We start from the raw sequence: 7,722 nt of genomic DNA, 5'->3' as shown, positions 1-7,722 counted from the left end.
TTTAATATTTTACTAATATAATTCTTTTGTAGATATATAATGGAAGGCAATCTACTTCGCTTGGATGGAAATCATATATCTCGACACGTTGCTGATAAAGTAGCATTTTAACGTTTTAATTTAATTTAAATTATTAGTAATAATTAGTTGATTTATTTAATGCATGATTATTAGATTCAGAATTAATTTTTGTAATTATTTATTTTTAGGAGAAGGACCGTGTATTAGATCTTTTTATTAGGAATCTTAAGTTAGTGATACCTAGTTGTGTCTTGTCGTATTTAGTAGAGGCTGGATTTGGTTATATAGGTAGATATCAGGGTCACTGTAAGATAGAACCATACCTTATTTCTTCCTTAGTAGAGCGGTGGAGGCCGGAGACTCACACATTCCATCTTTCGTGCGGAGAGTGCACGATCATGCTTGAGGATGTTTCTATGCACTTGGGGCCTCCGGTGGATGGAGATGTGATATCAGGGATAGCTTCCGGTTCTTGGACTACTTTGTGTCGGGATAATCTAGGACGTGTCCCGGAAAGTTTTATCAGAGGTAGGATACCGTTAAATTGGTTAGATGCCAATTTTCGGCAGTTGAGCATAGACACCTCTGAGGATGAGGTTAAGATGTATGCACGGGCATGCATATTGCAGTTGATAGGAGGGTTGCTGATGCCAGAAAAATCGCACAACCTAGTTCACTGTATGTGGTTGCGACATCTTAGCGACTTTCGTCTCGCCGGATTATTCAGTTGGGGCTCGGCAGTTTTGGCTTTGTTGTACAGGGAGATGTGTGGAGCCACTGACTACAGGCGTAATGCTATCGGCGGATGTCTCCTACTGCTGTAGTCTTGGGCATGGTATCGATTGCCCTTTTTATGTCCCATTGTGAATAACCCATTCATATTTCCACTACTTCTGAGGTAATTATAAAGCTGATTTTGTATATTAATAATTTTATACGGCGTATAATAAATTCTTTTCCTTAAATAGGTGGTCTACTGATAGGAAAAATCATCAGAAGCTACCTGGTGATTTAGAAAAAATTAGGGTGCTAATCGATCAGAAGGCTGTCACACAGGTATGAATTTTAATGTTTAAAAATTGATTTTAGATTATAGTTATAAAATTAGATTATTATTTTGATAAAAATTATATATTATTTGTTTTAGTTTGAATGGGTGTCATATTCTACTGATGACGTGAGGGCGGTGATCCCACCTGAGTTGAGGGGTCCATCAGATGTTTGGACGGCGATGGTCCCTCTAATCTGTTATGCGACCGTCGAGTGGCACTCCACTGATCGCGTGCTCCGGCAGTTTGGTTGTTTTCAACCGATTCCGGAAGCACCTCGTAATATGGACGAGTTGCATAGCTTAGATAGACGAGGCAAGACAGATACAGATTGGCTGGTGAGGCATCATGAGTGGGTCGTGTTGTGGGAGGATTGATATCGGCACCTTCCCCGTAGAGAGCCCATTTTTGATGACCTCTTGATGTATGCTGACGGTTATTATGAGTGGTTCAACAGTAACGGGAAACCGTTTCTGCTTCCCGAGGATGCACGAGGGCAGACCTTTCCGCGACGTCGACTGAGACATGATCCGACACAGCACCATCGTCCCCCGACTCGTAGACGGAGAGCAGGTGCTTCCAGTTCATCCTCAGCTGCACCAGTAGGACCTTCAAAGCAGCCACCACAACCATTTATGATGTCGCATCCCTATATGATACTGCCATCGCCTTTCCATTACCAATGCCGCCGCCGCCGTCGCCGCCTTCAGCTGGTTTTATGACCCCACCGCCACCACCGTCACAGATGACCCCTCCTGGAGGCTATTATGGGTTTATGTTTGTAGATCTGACTTGGGGTTCATATACTGGATATTTGGCGGGTTCAGCCTCATCACCCATGGCCGCAGCACAGACACCTCCTGTACAGTTTTCACACTCAGCGATGTCTGGGTTTTCCCAGTTTTCGCAGGCCGGTGGGATAGTCAGTCATACACCTCCAGGGTCCTTATTCTATGGAGGTGCTTCATCGTCATCAGCTCCTCATCAACCTAATGTACCTGCTCAGGACGACGACGACGACGACGACAGCGAGAAGTCAGAACCAGTGATACAAAGAAATCCTCCGTTAGACCGACAGCCACCGCCCTGCGGAACACATTCGCGACGCAAACATCGATAGTTTTTTTTTATATTTGTATTTACTTTATTTTGTTTAATTGTAATTTTTTATTATTTCTCATTTAATACTTACTTTATTTTGTTAAATTTGTTGGACTTTTTTTTAATATATTTCAGTTAATTTTGTTTATTACCATTTAATATCAGTTATTGTAATTTGGTTATCATTTAGCATTTAATTCTTATTGTAAGTTTGTTGTATTTAAATATCAAATTGTTATTAGTTTGATAAAATTTAATGATTGTGTTTGTTTTTTTAATCTTCATCAACGATTATCGAATGACATTAACTTGAAGTAAATGCAAATTAAAATACAAGAATTATTATTTGATAAACAAATACATCATTTCCTCATCAATTGTTACTTGATGACAACAGAAGTGGACATGTTTTTCTAGTGTGTCCTGGGTTTCTACAATGATCACATCTTCTGTCTTGTCTAGATCTTTCTCGAATATCCATATCACAATGAATTCGATTGAATTTTGGACGAACACGCTCCCTCAAGTACAATCGGAAGCCAATCTTGAACCTCATCAGGGTCTTTGTCATTACCTATGGGGGGAACTCAAATTCGTATACCTTAAAAACTTCAGATAGTAGGTATATGAGATCCAGAAAATGGTTATAGTCTTGACGTGTATGCGAGCAAGCTGCTATCACATTAGAGCATGGATACTTCAGAGCTTGAAAAAACCCGTAGTCGCACGTTCTGTCCCTTAGATTTATTCTTAACGACACAGCTTCAATCCCTTGAAGAGGTTGCAGCAACTCTGTGACACAAAACATTTCATGCCTTCAAGAGAAGCTTGTTACATACATTCCATTTGATGCAACAATTTTTTTCTGTATATCTGCAACTAATCTAGGGTGATAGACATGACCGCCTTGCATCTAGGTTTGAGCTTGTCCCCCGAGCTTCGCAAAAAGCGTCCCCAAATGAAAATATGTAGTTTTTACCAAAACCGCTACAGGTAAGTGACGTGTACCCTTTAAGGTTGAATTGATTGCCTCAACTAAGTTGGTCGTCATGTGTCCATATCGATATCCACCATCATATGCGTTCCTCCACATTTCTTTATCGATGAGGCTGATGTAATCGTATCCTTCCTCGTTCTTCGCCCGCAAATCTTGAAGCATTGATTCAAACGTTCGAGGAAGTAGTTCGTAACCTGATCAAAAAATGTATAACTTACTAACTTGCTTTCTTTTCAAAATTAAAATGATCAAAAAATGTATAACTTACTAACTTGCTTTCACTTACCCATGCGCACAATTAATTGACGCTCATCATTCTTCTTGTACCTTCCATGATAGTTCGCAGTAATGTGTCGGAGACAATACCTATGTTGGACAAAGGGTGGTTGCCACATTGGACCCAAAGACTCCATTGTTGCTTTGATCCCAGCTCCGCGATCTGAAATGACACAAATGTTTTCCCTCGTGATAACATGTGCACGTAAATTTCGGAGGAAAAAAGCCCAAGAATCTGTATCTTCTCCTTCGACAAGAGCAAAAGCAACTGGAAGAATGTTGTGATTGCCATCTTGGACAACTTCTAATAATAAAACTTGCTTGTATTTTCCATACAAGAAAGTCTCGTCGATCTGGACCACAGGCTTGTAGTATTTGGCAGCATTAACACACTGTGGATAACTCCAAAAAACCCGGTAGAATTGGCTTCGATTGCGAAGAACTCGATCATTATGGTATGCATAGGAGGTTTCGAAGTCCATAATTATCCCAGGATTCAATGTCCGCACCAGCTTAAACCAACCTGGAAGCTCGTTGTAAGATGCATCCCATTCGCCATGAAGTTTGACAATGGCATTTTCTTTTGCCAACCAAGCTTTTTTATAGGAGACAGTGTACCCATATTGCGATTGTATAGCTGAAATCAACACTGCAATAGCTATATGAGATCTTGCTTTTACCATGGGCATGATGGCTTGGCATATCACTTCAGAGTCCAAGTTGGGATGATCTTGGTTGACCTCTCCAGCACAACATGTGTGAGGATCGTTATATACTGTTAGTTCCCATATGTTGTTTTTCCTCTTCCTTTTCGATACGTGAACCATCCAATTGCATCTGTTTTCGCGTTGGGCACAGTAGCATACATATTTTTTGGTCGTGGATCGGTTGACTCTTGACTGAACAGAATTACAGATATTGTAATTTTTTATAGCCATCACCGCTTCTTCTTTGCTTGAGAACTCCATGCCTAAAGATAACTCACCATTATTTATTGATGAGTAATATCCATAGTCACCGAGATGAGGCATATCTGCAAATTCTGGCCCGTACATTGCACCATAATCAGCTTCATACATGTGTACAGGTGGATCAGTTTGTGCCACATTTTCTGGAACTTCATCATCATCGGAGTTGAATTGCGGTGATTCTGGGTGAATGAATAGTTCAATCTCAGCACAATCTGCACCAGGCTCACGAAGATGTTCTTCTGGTGGAGATGATGGTTCCTCCATGCTCTCCACATTTAGGTCGAAGAACTTACTACTTACACGCCTTCCCCTTGAATTGGAAGGCATATCGACATTGAGATCGAAAAAGCTCGCAGTCGAATGCCTCCCCCTGGAGCTTGAAGCCATTGTGTCAAAAAGAAACTGCACAGATGGTTGCGTCGATGGCATCTCCATATGGTCAAAGAAATTTGCAGATGAATGCCTTCCCCTTGAACTGGACGCGGTGTTGCCATACAGATTGTTCGTGAACCCACCTCGGTACATATCATAAGGAGTTGCGGATGAATGTCTCCCCATTATGGCATTAAAATCATTACACATTACTGTAGTCGGGCTGTCAACTTGATCAACTTGTTCAGCCAGCCCATAGTGTATGCTTAAAGATTGACCCCGAACAGCACGCACTTGAACAAAATGTGCATACATCTCAATAGCGGCGTCTGAATAATTACGTTGAGCTTCAACCATCATTTGAACATCATCATTGTTCGAAAGTTCGAACGCTGCATAAGTTAATGACAACAATGATGTTGGAAATCTATACTGCAACGACGACATTCTTCTACTACTTCCAACATGAATCTTCCTCGAAATCTATACGCTCATTTGATACGAAAACAACGCCAGTTTCATCTTCTCGAATTTCACCATCATAATAAACAATAGTTGAAAGTCGCGCCATTCTTTGAGTTTAAAAGTGCGGTAATATTATATCTACAAAAAAAAACTGAAACAAACCTGATTAAATACATTATATATGAACGAAAATATAACACAATAATTTTTTTACACATCAACGTAAATAATTTAAATAATATAATTTTATATTATTACCTGCACCGCAAAACTATTTCGACGTATGCTCCCGCTTTTCAATTTTACAAACATAAAAAATAATTGAAAATAATTAGTATAATATTTTTTCAAATAATGATAATAAACAATAAGTATAATTAAAAAATTATAACAAAATTACCTTATAATGAAAAATCGCACGGACTTCTAAATCAAATATGAGAAGATTGCCAAATTATTACTCGTTGACGGAATTGTTGTATTAATTTATAAGTTGAGAGGAGATATGCGAGGAGATGTGAGAAACTTAACCGGCGGAGGAGGGTATTTATAACCATATAAGGCGCGGTACCTGCACCGCGCTATATGTAATTATTCAGATAAAAAATATAGTGCGGACCAAGGACCGCGTTAAATATAATTCACTCATACGTGGCGTATAGCACGGTACAGGGGGGGCGCTATACCCTACGTGGTGCCAAATCAACATATAACGTGGTTCAGGGGTTCGCTTCACTTCCACCACCTCCGACAGAACCTTCCCTTGCTCCAGCGCTCGTTCCAGTTTAGCAAGATCTAGTCTTACCCTCAGCTTCAATGAACCCCGCCTTTCTTCTTCCACCACCACCAGTATCACACCACTCCACCACCGCAAATCGGATCCACGTTGGTCCGCCATTAAAGCAGCCGCCAACCTCTCTTCCGACGGAAACTTCCACCTCCGTCACCTCAAGATCATTTGCCACTTGGGTACCGGAAACCTAGGCCGGGTCTTCCTCTGCCACCTTAGGGATTGCAAGAACGCCACCTTCGCTCTGAAAGTGATCGACAGGGATACACTGAGCAACAAGAAACTCTCCCACTCTCAAATGGAAGGGGAGATCTTATCCATTCTGGACCACCCGTTTCTCCCGACGCTTTACGTCCGTATCGATGTTTCTCATTACACTTGTCTCCTCATAGACTTCTGCTCTAACGGAGACCTCCATTCTGTCCTACGTAAACAACCAGGAAACCGTTTCCCTCTAGCCGCAGTCCAGTTCTTCGCCGACGAAGTGTTGGTTGCTTTGGAATATTTACATGCCTTAGGGATCGTTTATAGGGATCTTAAACCCGAAAACATTTTGTTACGTGAAGATGGGCATATAATGCTGTCGGATTTCGATTTGTGTTTCAAGGCTGATATGGTCCCCACTCTCAGATTCCTCCGCCGCCAAAGAGGAAAGTCAAAACGGAATTGTTTCAGCGGAGTCCTATTGCCGGTTTGGGCGAAGAAGAACTTTTTCCTGAATTCGTAGCTGAACCTACATCGGCGTTTTCACGTTCGTGCGTTGGAACCCATGAATATTTAGCACCAGAGCTCGTATCCGGTACCGGCCACGGTAACGGCGTTGACTGGTGGGCGTTTGGGGTGTTCATTTACGAGTTATTATACGGAACGACACCGTTCAAAGGAGCCAGCAAAGAGAGCACTATTCGGAACATAGCTTCGAGCCGGAAAATGAAATTCCCCCAAGCGGCAGAACTAGAAGAGGCCGGAACCGCAGAGGCAAAGGATTTGATCGAAAAATTGCTGGTAAAGGATCCAAGGAGGAGGCTAGGGTGCAACAGGGGTGCGCAGGATATTAAACAACACCCGTTCTTTGATGGTATAAAATGAGCGCTAATTAGGCACTACAAACCGCCGGAGGTGGTGGGTGGGGTGGCAAGGAGAAGGGGGCACGTGGGCCATGTGAAGCGGAGGCGTTGGTTGTGGAATGCACTTGATTGTTTAATGATTAGAAATAAAAATAAAAGGTCTCATTCATTTTCTCTTTTGGGATCCCATACTAAACTTATTAATCCCAGTAATTACTATGATTATGTTCATAATAATTATCATAGGAAGAATGCTTAGGGTTTTTTTGTTGTTGTTTTTCTCAGTAGTATATTGTAAAATTAAAGAGAGATAATTAGATTTTAATATTAAATGCTTTTATGGAGTTGTTATTTGTCACACTCTTGATTTCTTGGATATGGATCTCTAAATATACATTAGCATTTTATTCCAACATTTTCTTATATTTATAATTTATGGTCTAGTTTAAATTCACATGAGATACAGTATGCCTTGTGTTCTTCGAGATACGTTAAACACGCTATCTCTATATTTAAGGAGATATTTATACACGAATGCTCATCATTTTCCTTGTTATTTGTTGAGCATTGACATTCACGTGTCTTTATAATATTCTTCTTGATTCTATAGATT

The 7,722-nt window shown here is 40.8% G+C and overlaps 1 pseudogene; it reads left to right on the top strand.

Moving 5' to 3' along the window:
• The first annotated feature begins 1,752 nt into the window (after window positions 1-1,752).
• Window positions 1,753-7,368, top strand: LOC120140095 (annotated as a pseudogene).
• The last annotated feature ends 354 nt before the right edge of the window (window positions 7,369-7,722 follow it).

The sequence above is a fragment of the Hibiscus syriacus genome, unplaced genomic scaffold, assembly GCF_006381635.1.
Source record: "Hibiscus syriacus cultivar Baekdansim isolate YM2019G1 unplaced genomic scaffold, ASM638163v2 tig00002237_pilon, whole genome shotgun sequence".
Classification (NCBI taxonomy): domain Eukaryota; kingdom Viridiplantae; phylum Streptophyta; class Magnoliopsida; order Malvales; family Malvaceae; genus Hibiscus; species Hibiscus syriacus.
This window is presented reverse-complemented; position numbering and strand designations above follow the sequence as displayed.